The following is a 15636-nucleotide window of genomic DNA, read 5'->3' as shown; positions in this document are numbered from 1 at the left end:
TTCTTTGTTTTGTATAGTTTTAGAAATCATTGTTTTGATGAAGAAAATCCTCCATTCATTGGAAAATTTTACTCAACTAAAATTGAGGTGGTACTCCAAATCAATAAAAACAAGTTACCTAATTCCAAAATATGACATAAGTTCAACAGACAACTTTTCTAACTCCTAATGTAGCACTCCTTCAAACCAACAGCAACAGTCACATTCGTAGCACTCATTCAAACCATTAGCAAAAGTCACATTCGTAGCAACAGTAATAAATTAAGAACAATCCCGTTTAGCAAATATGATGAGTATTCATCATTTTTTAAAAGAAAATTCTTAGAGATGCCTTGTGGGAAGAAACTAAAGCCACATTTGCGAGCAATTTTAAAAGCTGATATTCCAGGGTTATCTTCCTTTTGAGAGAGATGCACAATGTGATCACCTCTATGTAAAGAAAATTATCTTTTTAGATTGTCTCATGTTGCATATCTCTTACAGCATGTGGGTTCTCAGGTGGGGACAAATATGAGAGGAATAGTCCATGAGATTGTTTCAGAAGGTAATAATTTTTTCTTCATTGACAAGGAACTTTATTTTTCTTTACCTTTTTATTTTATATTGGTTGAAAAAAATATAAAATAAAAACTCTCAAGGGGTGGGTGGAAATATATGATAGGGTGCGAAGTCTTCAACTATCGCGGTCTAGGCTATCTCAAATAATGCAAAGTTCTAGACAAGTATTCACTATGAAACACTTTCCAAGAAGGTAAGATGCAAATTTACTTTTAAATTTCATGGTTTTCATAAAAAATAAAAAAAAAGCTTTCATATTTTGGAAAATTATTAAGTAATCAAGATGTATGAAACACTTTTTTGGAAGGCAAGATACAAATTTAGCTTTAAAATTCATGGTTCTTATAAAAAAAAGCCTTCATATTATGGAAAACTAGTCGCAGATTCACGCAATGCGTGAGATAATTTTGATATCATATTATTTTTTGTTAAGTAAAGAATGAGAATAATAGTTGAGATTTATAAGTAATAGTCCAAAACTCATCTCACAATAATGTGATTACATTGTAATATATATAATAAATTTTATGTAAGTAAAGAAGTCTGTATCTTGATTTTGTGTGTGTGTTTTGGCGAGGAAACATGTTGCACTTTACTTTCAATTATTATATATTGCAAAATATTTTGTAATATATTATAATAGTGTGAGATATGTATCAAAACACAACACAATTAAAAAATGGAAAATGTATAATTTTTATTAGAACATGAAAATGAATCTTGTTGGTTTCATTTGAAAACTAACATTATTTTGCATTTTTGGAGAAGTTACTGAGCAATTTATCCAAACTTTGTTTCCATTTTATCACATAAGAACTATTAAACAAAATTATAATAGTTTCTATTTTGATAATCACTAAACTCATGTATGAGAATCAACTATTACAAAAAATTTTCTCCCCAAAACATATATTGATTTCTATTATTCTTTTCCGTACAATTTTAAAAATGTGAAAAACTAAGGAAGCTAAATGTGTAGTTGATCATTTCTCCAAAAAATTAAAAATGCGTAGTTGATTTTAGTCAATCAATAAATAGCATAAATGGGGTAGGGGAAAGCAAATGTATTCATGGTATAATTATTTATATATGTCCATATTTGTTTTTGTATAATAATACTCTTGCTTTCTAAAATATTCATGTAGCAACTGTATCTTGTTTGATCTCTCCCAGTTCTGCAGCTTTAGCCCAACTCACAGCATATAAACCAATGATCATGAAAAAAACCTAGCAAAATGAAGCCAAACACAATTTCTAAATTTTAGTGATAATTAATAGAGAGATTAAAAAATATCACAAATATGTAGTGATAATTAAAAAAATTTCCATCACAAATACTATACTTTTTTTTTTTTTAAGAGAGATTAAAAGAGAACGTATATAAATATAATATATATATGTGTGTGTGTGTGTGTGTGTGGAAGGGAAAAATGTAAATATGATACATAAGTGTTGAGGGAGAGAAAAGGTTGGAGAAGAGAAAGAGACTTTGTACGTTTTAGTAATTGAAAAATGTATTTATAACTGGTAAGTTGCATAGTTAATGTTATATATATATATATATATATATATATATATATATATTCTTTTTAAAAAAACTCATCAAATCCAATGTAGTAACATAATAGTAAGTTTGAATAGAGGACTTTTGGGCTACCATATAGGTTTATGAAAAATTTAAGACTTTCCATATTCATTATTTTTTTTTCCCAAAAATATTAATCTGAGAAAATAATTTCCTTCATAAATGAGAATTTTATGGATTTTTTTTTTCAATTAGATAGAAGAAATATATAGGAAGGCAAAAAAAAAAAAAAAAAAAAAAAAAAAAAAATTGATTGTATTTCTAAAAGAGCTAATAGTGAATATTTAAGTACATATTATTTAAGAATTATAATAGTGAAATTTGTAGTACAAAAGAAATGCCTAGTTGATTTCCTATTGTATTTATCTATTATATTTCTTATGTCATTTCTATTATATTTTTGAATATTTAAGGAGTATGATGGATTGAAGTGCAACATATCATAGCCAAATTGAACAATAAGATATAAGTTTAAGGTTTTTTTTTTTTTTTTTTTTTTTCTTGAGAATTAGATAAGCTTAATTAAGCTAATTACTAAGGTAATATGATTTAATTCATGTTGGACTATACAAAATCATTCTATTTATTATATATATATATTGGTTAGCATGATTTGAATTAAGTTGCAGGATTTCCTAAGAATGAGATCACGTCAAGGTATATGCTTCAATTGAGAGAATTTTTTAATTTCAAAGTAATGGACATTAGTATTACCATGGAAACATAAAGCAATATTGCATGCATGCCCATAGTCATAAAATGGATGCAATAGTTATAAATTGCAAGATTTTTTTTTTTTTTGGGAGAAGATAAATGGTACCCAAATACAAAGAAAAAGAGGAACACCATACAGTCAATACTTATCAATCATAATTTTTTGTTTCCTCTTCCAAGGTGTCCTAAGAAGTTATAAATTAGTATTGATTTAGATGAGATTAAAAGAAAATTAGCAAGGATTTATGTAGTATTTAATTTACAAAATTACAAAGCTCTTCAAAAAATAAAATAAACAAATGAGAGGCAAATGATCATGTACTAAATTAATAAAACGCATTCCAATTCTTTAAAAACAAAAAATTTTAATGGATAAAACGTAATTATGTAAAAAAAATTGTAAATATGAATACAAAGAAATAGAATATCAATTGAAAAAAAAATGGTATTTACAACCTTGGAAAAGAAAATCCAATACAAACCTTTACATCGTAATTTGTCAAAAAATTAATGAAAATAACCATATTAAACTAAGTTATAATCCCAACTACAAAGAAAAAGAGGAACAACATATGATCCATACCTATCAATCATAATATTTTGTTTCCTATTCCAAGTTATTCTAAGAAGTTAAAAATTAGCATAGATTTAGATGAGATTAAAAGAAAAGTAGCAAGAATTTATGTAGTATTTAAGTTAAAAATTACAAAGCCATTCAGAAAATAAAATAAACAAATGGGAGACAAATGATCATGTACTAAATCAATAAAATGCATTCCAATTCTTTAGACACTAACAATTTTAATGGGTAAAACATAATAATATAAAGAAAAATTGTAAACATGAATACAAAGAGATAGACTATCAATTGAAAATTGGAAAAAAGAAAAAAGCAAAGAAGTTCAAGGGAAGAAAAAGAAAAACTAACCTCAAATGGACCTTCCAATTCTAGATGTAATTTGGTGACTGATGGGGGTGGAAAGAAAGCAATTCACAACCTACATATATATAAAAAAAAATATAAAAAAAATCAATGGGTTTTAAATCCAAAGGGAGGTAATTGAATGTTTTGATGGGGGAAAGAAGTTGTTTTTTTGATAAGGAGATGATAAGTCAGAGAGAGAGAATGATTGATTGCTGAATTTAAGGGGATTTGGATTTAATGGAAAAGTCATTAATAGTATAAACATTAGCCGTTTGTTTGATGGGAAGATGATGAGTTGAGAGAGAGAATGGGATTGATTAAAGAGAATATATGAAGTGGAAACCCAAAAAAAAATGGGAAAGAAAAACTTTGTGACATGGCAATGATGTGGCTCAACTAGAGCGTAGCAACAATAAATGCTACGCTTAAGCTTTTAGATATATATATATATATATATACATAGATTTATTAAGTAATCATGGTGTATAATTGATGTGGCACTTCAAACCAATAAAAGCACCTTGTCTAATTCAAAAATATGACATAACAAAAAACAACTTTTCAACTCGATCTTCTCTACCGTTACTGATATGTATCTTTAGCAAAAGTCACATTCATAGAAACAATAAGAAATTAATAACCTTGTTTAGATTAGCATAAATGATGAGAAACTTGTTATTTAAAGGAAAAAAAAAAAATCCTAGAGATGCCTTATTGGAGGAAGCTATGCCATGTTACTTTTGTGGGAGATTAGTGACGCATACAGTGAAATTATTTTATAAAACAGTCTTATTATGGTGTACATTTCTTTTTTATTTTTATTTTTCAAGCTTTCTGATATACAAAATTATTGATTATATTTTTAAATTTAAGTTTTTCTAGCATCTACTTTTAACATTTTTCAAATGATTTTTTATTTACCTTAAATAAAGTGACACATGGTGAAACAAAATTGACATCTAATTTCCAATTTGATTATGAGAGAGAGAGAGAGAGAGAGAGAGAGAGAGAGAGAGAGAGAGATTATTTGGTGTACGGTCATGTGAAAGATTGGATTGCTAATATTGACATTCCATTGTGTGGGAGAGGGACATATAAAAAATTAAAATCTAAAGTCGTTATGAGAAATTAACTTTAATGATAATGTGATGCATTCATATGATTTTATTTTTGTTAAAAAGTTTAGGATTTTAAATGAGTTGGGATTTTATTATTCCCACCATTTTAGAGGCCTTCCTGAAGTGAGGGAGTTCACATTTTTTTAATTATAAAAAATAATTATTAATTAAAAATTTTTGCCACCCTAGGCAATGGCTTAAGTGGCCTTGCCCAAGGGCCAGCCCGGCTCATTGTGCCAATATTTTTTATTTTTTCACGTTGGAGCTACATCCTTATATCTTTTTATAATATTCATAGCATTTTTACCTCTTTGGTGAAAGCACATATCCTTTGTCTTTTTTTCTTTTCTCAAAGAAAATGAATAATTTTTTCCCACCTTTTATTTTAGTTGAAAAACAATTTCCATGGGGGTGGGTGTAAGGATACAATGTACATCAAAGTCTTCAACTCTCGTAGTCTAGGTGCAAAGTTCATAATACTAGTAATGTAGACTAGCATTTACTATGAAACACTTTCCAAGAAAGCACTGAATGTGAATTCTTAAAAGGTAGTTGATCTGATGAGGCCTAAGTTCTCGGCATTTAGTTCAGTCCAAGTCTTCAAAAAGAGGAAAAAAGTTAAGGGATGGCCTAACAATTGCCCCAAAAGTCTTTGGCCTTAATTTTCTTGAGTTTGGGTATTCTCAATTAATGCAAAGCTGGTAGTATCAATAGACTAGTCATAACAAAACATTTTCCAAGATAGTACTAGATATGAAATTACGATCAGCAACATTCAAACCAAAGACTTTGGCCTCTTCTTGAGTATTGGTCTTCTTGAGTAGGGCGAAAGAAAACAAATCACCGTGTGTATGGAGAAATTCAGGAAAAGAAAAATTAGATTAGTTGGGCCGTTTTTGTTTTTAGGTGGTGGGTGGTGTTAGTTTTTATTCCTCCAATGTAAGTGTTATTCATTAAAAGAAAAGAAAATATCTTCTTGCACCTTTTCAATTTGGAAAAGGTTGTCATTGTAGTGAGTGGAAAGACAGCACAATGCAGAGTTTGAGAGTGTGTTTGACGTCAACTTTTAGCTTTTAGCTTTTATGTACAACTTTTTAAAATCTCATTTTAATTTTTAAATATTTTAAGGTACAAGTATACTTTAACACACTTTCAACAAAAATTTTCAACAAAAAACTATATAAGTTGTTCCCAAACAGACACTTAGTTTTAGTCATCTTTTTTCTCATATAGAAAAAAGATATAAAAGAAAGTTCCTTTGTATAGTGATGAAGCCAGGTGGGGTCCTAAGGGGCCCAGGTGCAAAGAGAAAAATTACATTCTCCACAATTTTATATTTGGCTTCATTTTTCTTTTAATTTTAAATTGATTTTATTATAATAATGTAGTGAGAAACAATGATATTTTGTGTCTTGTAATGTATTACATACAAGACAATGTTTTTGTGTCTTTGTCTTTGTTATTAGTTTATTAAACTAAATGGATATTTATTTTTAAATCAGTGTTTCCTTTTTCTAAGTTTGATAGGATTTTTTTTCAGGTATACAACTTATTATTTCACTGTTCACTCTTTGATATACTAATCAAACTATTCTTCCTTTCTGCAGTCATTCTCCAAAACAATCCTAATAGAAGCAGAACAAGTTAGAATTACTATCAAATCATCAATATTTTTACCAAAGGTTAATATGTTCTCTGTTCCATCAAGAGAATACCTATATATGCATTGGCTTTTGGCTTAGGCTGCATGAATTCCTTACATGCTAAGATTGTATATGACAAAGCTCCAATAGATGATATAGTATTGATCTATGATGGAGTTTGTTTTGTGTTGCTATTTTAGATGTGCATTATGGGATAATAATCGAGTAGGGTGAGGGTTTTGGTTAAAACTCAAGAAATAACTTGCATCATGAAAATGGAAATTCTCACAACGTACTTCCCTCATCATTGGTGATAACTGCTAACTAGGCATTACATCATTTAAATTGCTTCTTCAAGATTGTATTTTACTTGCTACCGAAACTTAAATATTTGATCTCAAGAAGTTTACAAAAGGAAACCTATATAGATTAGTAAGCATGTGACGGAATTTGCTATGATCATTGTAACATTTCACTATTTCAGTACAAATGAACATATGAGAGTTACAGACTAAACTAAGAAAAATAAATTATGTGACATGGTGCGTTCCTCTGATAACATGTGAGTCTTACAAGTGGGGGCTATCAAATATGAGAGGGAATATCATGGTGTGTTCCATTTTTTTCCCTAAATATAATTGAATTACTATTATTATTATTTTTTTATTTTAGGAAAAAAAATAAGAAAAACAACTTTCATAGTGGTGGGTAAAAAGATATGGTGGACATGATCACGAAGTCTTCAATTGTCATGGTCTAGGTTATCTCAAATAATACAAAGTTTATAATATTAGTGATATAGCTAGATTAGCATTTACTATGAAATAGTTTCAAAGAAAGCACTGGATAGGTCTTTGGCCTTTTGTTGAGTCTAGGTCTCCTCAAATAATACAAAAGAAATGATCACTAGTCATCACTACAAAACATTTTACCGGAACATATTAAATACGAAATAGGAAAACGCCAATACTATGGGTTAGTCATCACTAGGAAACATTTTCTTTGAAAGCACTATTCATGAAACCAAAGTTTTCAACCTCTTCTTGAGTGTGTGTCTTCTCAAATAATGCAAAACTCCAAACCATTGACATGAAAGTCTTTGTCTCCTTCTTGAGTTTAGGTATTCTCAAATAATGCAAAGCTCATAACACCAATGCTATGACCTAGTCATTACTATGAAACATTTTCCGTGAAAGCACAATTGAAATCAAAGTTTCTGGCCTCTTCTTGAGAATGGATCTTCGCAAATAATGCAAAACTCATAATATCATGAACTAGTGTTCACTATGAAACCCTTCCCAACAAGGCACTAAACTCTAAACACAAGTTGGGAAAGCACAATTGATTCCACATCTTTGTTCTTTTGTTGAGTCTAGGTCTTCCCAAATAATGCAAAACACACACCTCATTCCAAAATATGACTTAAGTTCAACAGGCAATATATATATATTGCTTTTTTTTTTTTTTTTTTTTTTTTTTTTTAGATGTGATTTTTTTTTTCTAGACATGATTTTTATTTTTTAATAAATTTAGGTGATTTTTTTTTTTTGGTTGTTTATCCCTTTTTTGGTTTTAATTGAGCATCATTTTTTAACAAGGGTATATGCGTAAATTTATACAAACTCACTTTTTCCATCATTCCACTTTTCCACTCTCAACCAAACAAAAAGGAGGGAAATTAAAATCTTTCTATCCTCTCACTTTCCCATCCCTCCAACCAAACGGATCCTTAAGGGATCCTACCAATTGCCCCAAAATTCTTTGGCCTTAATTTTCTTGAGTTTAGGTATATTCTCAATTAATGCCAAGCTGGTAGTACCAATAGACTAGTCATAACTAAACATTTTCCAAGATAGTACCAGATACGAAATTAGGATCAGCACCATTTAAACCAAAGACTTTGGCCTCTTCTTGAGTATTGGTTTTCTTGAGTAGGACATTACTGCAAATTACAGATGAAAGAAAACAAATCACTACAAAGAACACGCTTTGCATTATTAGACCAACCGCAATAATATAACATTTACCGTTTGATATAAGTATATATGTAGCATGCTTGCTTGTGGCCTATTTCAATTGAAGACCATTTTGTTTGGAGAAAACTTTGTCTTATTCTTGTCACAGAAATTCAGGAAAAGAAAAATGAGATGAGTTGGGACTTTTTTGCTTTTTGGTGGTAGGTGGTGTTAATTTTGTTCAATTACTTATTAATGGGTGCTTTGGTTGTTGGGAGTAAGAGAGAATAGCTCTCTTATAACTCAAAGCTTCCATGATCAACTATAGATGAATATAATTTTACATCTTGGGACTCAAGCAAAAACATTATGAAATGATATTGAAATCAACCAAAAGTCAAATCTCTTTCATAAAAGTGTATCCGCAAGGCCATTGATTCTTTTTTATTCCCTCAATGAAAGTATTTATTCATTAAAAGAAAAGAAAATATCTTCTTGAAACTTTTAAATTTAGAAAAGGTTGTCATTGTGGTGGTTGGAAAGACACCACGATGCAGAGTTTTAGAGTGTGTTTGACATCAACTTTTAGTTTTAACTTTATGTACAACTTTTTAAAAATTTTTAAGGTACAAATATACTTTAATACACATTTTACAAAAATTTTCAACAAAAAGCTATATAAATTGTACCCAAATGGATGTTTAGTGTTACTCATCTTGTTTCTCACATAGAAAAAAGAAATAAATGAAATCTTAGTCATCTCAAATAATGGATGTAACTTTTTTGCTTTGGAAAAAAAGCACAAATATGATATGAGAAAGCTCCTTTGTATAGGGATGAAGCCAGGTGGGGTCCCAAGGGGCCCAGGTGGAAAGAGAAAAAGTATATTCTCCACAATTTTATATTTGGCTCCATTTTTCTTATAATTTTACAATGAATTTATTATAATAATGTAGTAAGAAATAATGATATTTTTTGTCTTGTAATTTATTACATATAAAACAATGTTTTTGTGTCTTTGTCTTTGTCTTTGGAATTTTATAATTTTTTTTCTTATACTTTGCCTTCCTAACTCAAAATACTAGTTCCATCCTTGACTACCTTTGTATTAGTAGTGGATGTAGCTTTCCAGCTTCTTGATTGAATTAGACAAAAAAAAAAAAAACTAAGATAGAGAGGAAAACGTGAATGAATTAGATAAAAACAAAAATAAATAAATAAGTGTGTTAATTTTCTTCTATTTTCTTTTGTTTTTTTTCTCTTAGAGATCTAAGAATTTGGTAAATTCCTAGAAAAGAGTGCAACAACATTATGAGATCTACCAAAAGTCAAACTTGATACAATGAAACTATATCGATAAGTCCATTGGTTCTTTTTACTTTCCTCAATCAAAGTATTTATTGATCATCAAAAGAAAATAAATTATCTTGTTGCACCTTTTTTATTTAGAAAAGATCGTCATTGTATGTAGCTGGGTAGAAAGACACCACGATGCAGATTGCAAAGTCTTAGTCCAAGTCATTCATATAATGGATGTAACTTTTTTGCTTTTGGAAAAAGGACAAGATATCTAAGAAAGTTGTATATGTAGTAGGTATATATAGGATGGTTGTAGTGTTATTTCAACTCAAAACCTATTGTGCTTGGAATTATAAATCAGAGTTGAGCAAAACCTTTGTTAGTCTTATTGTTATAGAAAATCAGGAAAATAAAAATTAATGGAGTTGGGACGTTATTGGTGGTGGCTGGTGGTGTTACTTTTGGTTCATTTAGGTATGAATGGGTGCTTTGGTTGCTGGGAGCAAGAGAGAATTTCACTCTTGCAATACAAAGCTTCTGTCAACTACACTGATGATTATCATGTTACACCTTGGGACTCAGCCAACAAAGAGAGTGATTGCTGTGAGTGGGAAGGTGTCAAGTGCAACATCACTACTGGCCATGTAATCCAACTTGCCCTTAATAGCACGATTTCCTATTGGAGTGGAGAAAGTGGGAGAGGTTCGTACTTTAATGCCTCTCTATTTCTTTCCTTTGAAGAGCCCCAGTACCTCGATTTGAGTGAAAATTGGATTCGTGGATGGGTCCCAAATGAAGGTACTGAGTTTATATCCTAAGAAAAGTACAAAGTATTTAATTTGTTGATATTCTAATTTTATCTATTACATCCTTTTTTTTAAATAGTCGAGAAAAAAATAGTTGTATTTTAGGAATCATTTTATACTGTTTTCTGGGAATATATAGTTGCAGATGTGAAAATTGAAGCATCTAAAAAACAGGTTTTGAAAGATTATATGTGTTGAGCAAGTTGGAGGTGCTTCACTTGGAGTATAATAATTTCAATGACAGCATTCTTTCATCCTTGAGTGGAATTGCTTCCCTCAAGGAACTATATTTGGGGTACAACAATTTGAATGGATCAATCCCCATCCAAGGTAAGCCTTTTGGGTAAAATCCTCCAACTAATTGTTTGACCAAAGTAAATTGTTTGAAATTATTTTTTTCTTTTTTACCTTTTCTTTAAAAATAAATGTAGACCACAGATTAGTTGCATGTTAAGATTCATTTTGTACTGTTTTGTGGGGAATATAAAGTCACAGATATGCAAATTAAATAATCTAAATTGCAGGTTTTGAAAGATTCTCTTTGTTGAGCAAGCTGGAGGTGCTTCACTTGGATGATAATAATTTCAATCACAGTATTCTGCAATCCTTAAGTGGTATTGCATCGCTCAAGGAACTAGATTTGAGTAAAAACAATTTGAATGGATCAATCCATATCCAAGGTAAAACTCTCATTAATTTGCAAAGGAATATAATTGGAAGAGTGTTTCATGCACGCTTATTGAGCATGTAGCATTTCTTATTTCCCTCCTATCAATCATTGATATTTATGCAACTAAATTTCACCATTTTTTCCTTAGCTATTTTAAATGAAAAGTATTTATGCACCTAAGGTTCCTTTTTTTTTTTCTCATGATTTTTTATGTAATTTTTTTTATTGTAGAATTTAAAGCATTTAGGAACTTGGAGGAGCTTTACTTGAGTCAGAATAATATCCATGACTTCGTGACAACAAAAGGTATATAGGCTATAAAAATATATGTTCATTGATTCAAATCAAATACTTCTTTGGTATGGTATGCCAAATGAAATTATCATGTCGATGTTTTTGAGATATTTCTTTTTGCCCTATAGATTCAAGCATCTTAACTAAGTTGCAACTCCTAGACTTGAGTGGGAATGATTTCAGTGCACAAGTTCTTGAGTCATTAACTGCCTTCCCATCGTTGAAGACATTAGATCTTTCAAATAACAATTTGGAGGGATCGTTTACCACTAAAGGTAAGTTATACCATTGACATCAAGGTGGCGTTGTTTTGCATTTTACTTTTAATCACTGGCATAATAGTAGAAAATCTCTATAAAAACCCTATTCTAAATATTGATAATCAAATTTCTTGAAATTCAGTGAGACTAAACTTATTGTCTTTCATAAGTATCATAATCTATTTTCGTCTTGTTAAAATTTTGTATTCAAAATGTTAAAAACAAAGACTACACAGCGGAGATTTTAATATTGGTTTTTTAGCATACCTTTCTTGGCCTAAACCAACAATCACATAGGAGCTTCAAGGTCGTTCTACGTTGCCTAGAGTGAGCAATTCAAACTTGTTCTATATTCCTACTTCAGTAACCCACGAATAGAGTTCCAGTTAGCTCAACTGGTAAAGTCTCTTATGGTTGTATAAGAGATCTAGGGTTCAATCCCCGCCTATGCCAAAAACTGATTGGTGTCTTGGTCTGATTATAAAGAGCTATTATCAGGAGCGAACGCTATAGGTTGAAACTCTCTTAAAAAAAAAGAAAAAAAAGAAGCAACCCACGAATAAAATGTTTACACGCACATCAAATGGGACACCAGCTAGATTTTACAAATTCAAGAGTTCAAATAAAAAAAATGGTTTTGATATGATTTGTGTAAAAGGGAATTTACCTAAATCGGAAGTAACTGTAGCAAAAAAAAAAAATGATTTAGATGTTGTAGAAAAACGGGGGAAAAAAAAAGGTTTAACAACGCACTCTTAAAATAAGACTGAGATCTTCAAGGAAAAGCATCATCTTTAGTTGAAATAAATTAATTTCATAATTTGAATTAAATTCTAAAATATGAAAGTATATAGACTGCCACATTATGTGGTAGTCTATACTCTATACACTATTATTAGATAAAATAAAATTACTTTCTTTCAAAGAATCTTAGTTGCGGAAGTGGTCTTGGCTACTTTAACACTTCTGTGTGGTATCTTAATAATTTTGAGCAATCAGTACTAATTTATGCTCTATCGTATCACATTTTTTTTTTTTTTTTTTTTATTGATTTACATACCTCTAATAAGCTTTCTGCTTTTGTTTTAGAGTTGAGCAAACTAAACAACCTTGAGCAGTTGAACTTGGATGGTTCGTCGTTTGATAAAAGTCTTCTTCATAAAATTGGAGTTATGACTTCTCTTAATGTATTGACAATGTCATATTGTGGACTGAATGGCACCTTACCTGACCAAGGTAGGCTCTTTTTTTTTTTTTTTTTTTTTTTTTTTTTTTTTTTTTTTTTTTTTCACAATGATATTGCTTCGAATAATTACAACAGTAGAACCTAATAACTAATTATCACATTATACAGGCTGGTGTGAACTTAAGAAGCTTCAAGAGATAGACCTCAGCGGCAATAATTTTGAATGGAGACTACCTTCATGTATGGCAAACTTGATATCACTCCGGGTATTGGATCTCTCTAACAATCACTTCAATGGGAACATTGTCTAGTCTCCACTATCAAGTTTGACATCACTTGAGTACCTTTCTCTCTCAGATAACAACTTCGCGATCCCATCCACGTTGTCCTTCCTTTCCAACCTCTCAAATCTTAAGATCCTATTAAGTGATAACAATAGATTAGCTTTGGAACCTGACTCCCTTACTTGGATTCCCACCTTCCAATTAAAGGTTTTCAGTTTGTCAAATTGTTCGTCTAACATTCACAATAGGACACTTCCCAGACTTCTTCATTACCAATATGATTTGCGAGTTATTGTTCTCTCTCACAACAAGTTGGTTGGGCAGTTCCCTACCTATTTGTTAGAGAACAAGACAAGATTGGAGATTTTTATTGTAAATAATAACTCTTTCACAAGGCCTTTTATGGTGCCATATGATATTCGTCCCAACATGTTGCGCATAGATATTTCTAATAATTACTTACATGGTCCAATTCCCACAAACCTCGGTTTAATTTTTCCAAATTTAGAATCTTTAAAACTGTTAGGAAATAAATTTGAAGGCAATATTCCTTCTTCTTTTGGGAATTTGGTTTTCTTACGGAGTCTAGACTTGTCTGAGAATCATTTCTTAGGAACCATACCAATGCATTTCATAATGGGTTGCTACAATTTAGAATTACTCATATTATCAAGCAATAGCTTCAGTGGCCAAATATTTCCTGCCAATTCTAATTGGACTAATCTAAGAAATTTGCATTTGGACAACAATCAATTCTCAGGCACACTTCCAACATGGATAGGGAATGTGACATCTTTAGAAGATATTGTTATGGCCAAAAATCATTTTGAAGGTCCTATTCCAATTGAGTTATGCAAACTCGTTGATCTTGCATTTCTTGACCTTTCTGACAACAATCTTTTTGGCTCTGTTCCATCTTGCTTCAATTCCTCAAGTATCAGTTATTTTCAATTAAATAAAAATTGCTTGAGCGGTCCAATTCCAAGTTCTTTCCAAAACAACTCCTATCTACTTGCACTGAATCTTCGAGATAACCATCTAACTGGAAACATTCCCAATTGGATTGGCAGCCTCTCATCATTGAGAATTCTCCTTTTGAAAGCGAATCATTTAGAAGGTCAAATTCCAATTCAAGTATGCCTTTTGCAGAATTTAAACATTTTGGATCTTTCCTACAATAAATTTTCAGGTCTAATTCCTTATTGCTTGAGTAACATTACTTTTGATGCATCTGCCCACAAAACTTCTTTAAGAGGTTTATCTTCAGGGGTAACTTTTTTAAGGAGTTTGTCATTATATTTGAACACAAAGTCAAATATTATCAAATATCTCCCTTATGATCTATCTACGTTTCACGGAGTTATGGATGCTGAAGAAGAAGTAGAGTTCACTACAAAAACTAGAACTTACTCCTACAAGGGTGACATCCTTGAGTACATGTTTGGAATTGACCTCTCATGCAACAACCTAGTAGGTAAAATCCCACTGGAACTCGGTAGGATGAGCAGCAACATTCGTGCATTGAACTTGTCACACAACAATCTATCCGGACCAATCCCAGTAACATTCTCAAATTTAAATCAAATAGAAAGTCTGGATCTTTCCTACAATAATTTGAATGGCAAAATTCCACCTCGGTTGACTGAAATGACCTCTCTAGCGGTCTTTATTGTGGCACACAACAACTTATCAGGAACAACACCCGACAGAAAAAATCAATTCGTTACTTTTGGTGAAAGCAGCTATGAGGGGAACCCTCTCTTGTGTGGACCTCCATTACATAATAGTTGCACCAAAATGAGACCACTATCAATAATGCCAATGGATATTGACGGGGAAGAAGGTGATAGTTTCATGGACATGGGTATCTTCTACATAAGCTTTGTGGTGGCTTACATAACAGTCCTGTTGGAAATGGCTGCAGTTCTCTACTTAAAACCATACTGGCGTAGGGCTTGGTTTAATCTCATTGAAGATTGTATTGATACATATCGCTGTTTTTTTGTGGTTCTTTACCGTAAGTTGTTGAATTTCAGCCTTGCATAGCCTTGTATTGCTACTATTTTGTTGTGGTTTATTACCGTAAGTTGTTTAATTTTAGACTTGCATTTTAATGATTACATGTATGTGTGTCTCTTCTTGTTGGATTTTGAATCTAAAGATTGAATTTTAATACTACGTTGTGCAAAATCTGTATTTGCTGTGTAATTTTAAAGGACTAGGATTGTATTTTTGCATTGTTGCTTTAATTGAATATATGAGTTATGCAAAGACAGAGAAATACAGCTACCCCCAAGGGGCTAGGAGTCTAGCCATGAAGTGCCATGTAACGGCAAGAA

The 15636-nt window shown here is 30.8% G+C and overlaps 1 pseudogene; it reads left to right on the top strand.

Moving 5' to 3' along the window:
• The first annotated feature begins 10122 nt into the window (after positions 1-10122).
• On the top strand, positions 10123-15487 carry LOC126724064 (receptor-like protein 15; annotated as a pseudogene).
• Positions 15488-15636: the final 149 nt, after the last annotated feature.

This window comes from Quercus robur, chromosome 4 (genome assembly GCF_932294415.1).
Source record: "Quercus robur chromosome 4, dhQueRobu3.1, whole genome shotgun sequence".
Lineage (NCBI taxonomy): Eukaryota > Viridiplantae > Streptophyta > Magnoliopsida > Fagales > Fagaceae > Quercus > Quercus robur.
Note: the sequence above shows the minus strand (reverse complement) of the source record. Positions and strands in the feature narration are given on the sequence as shown.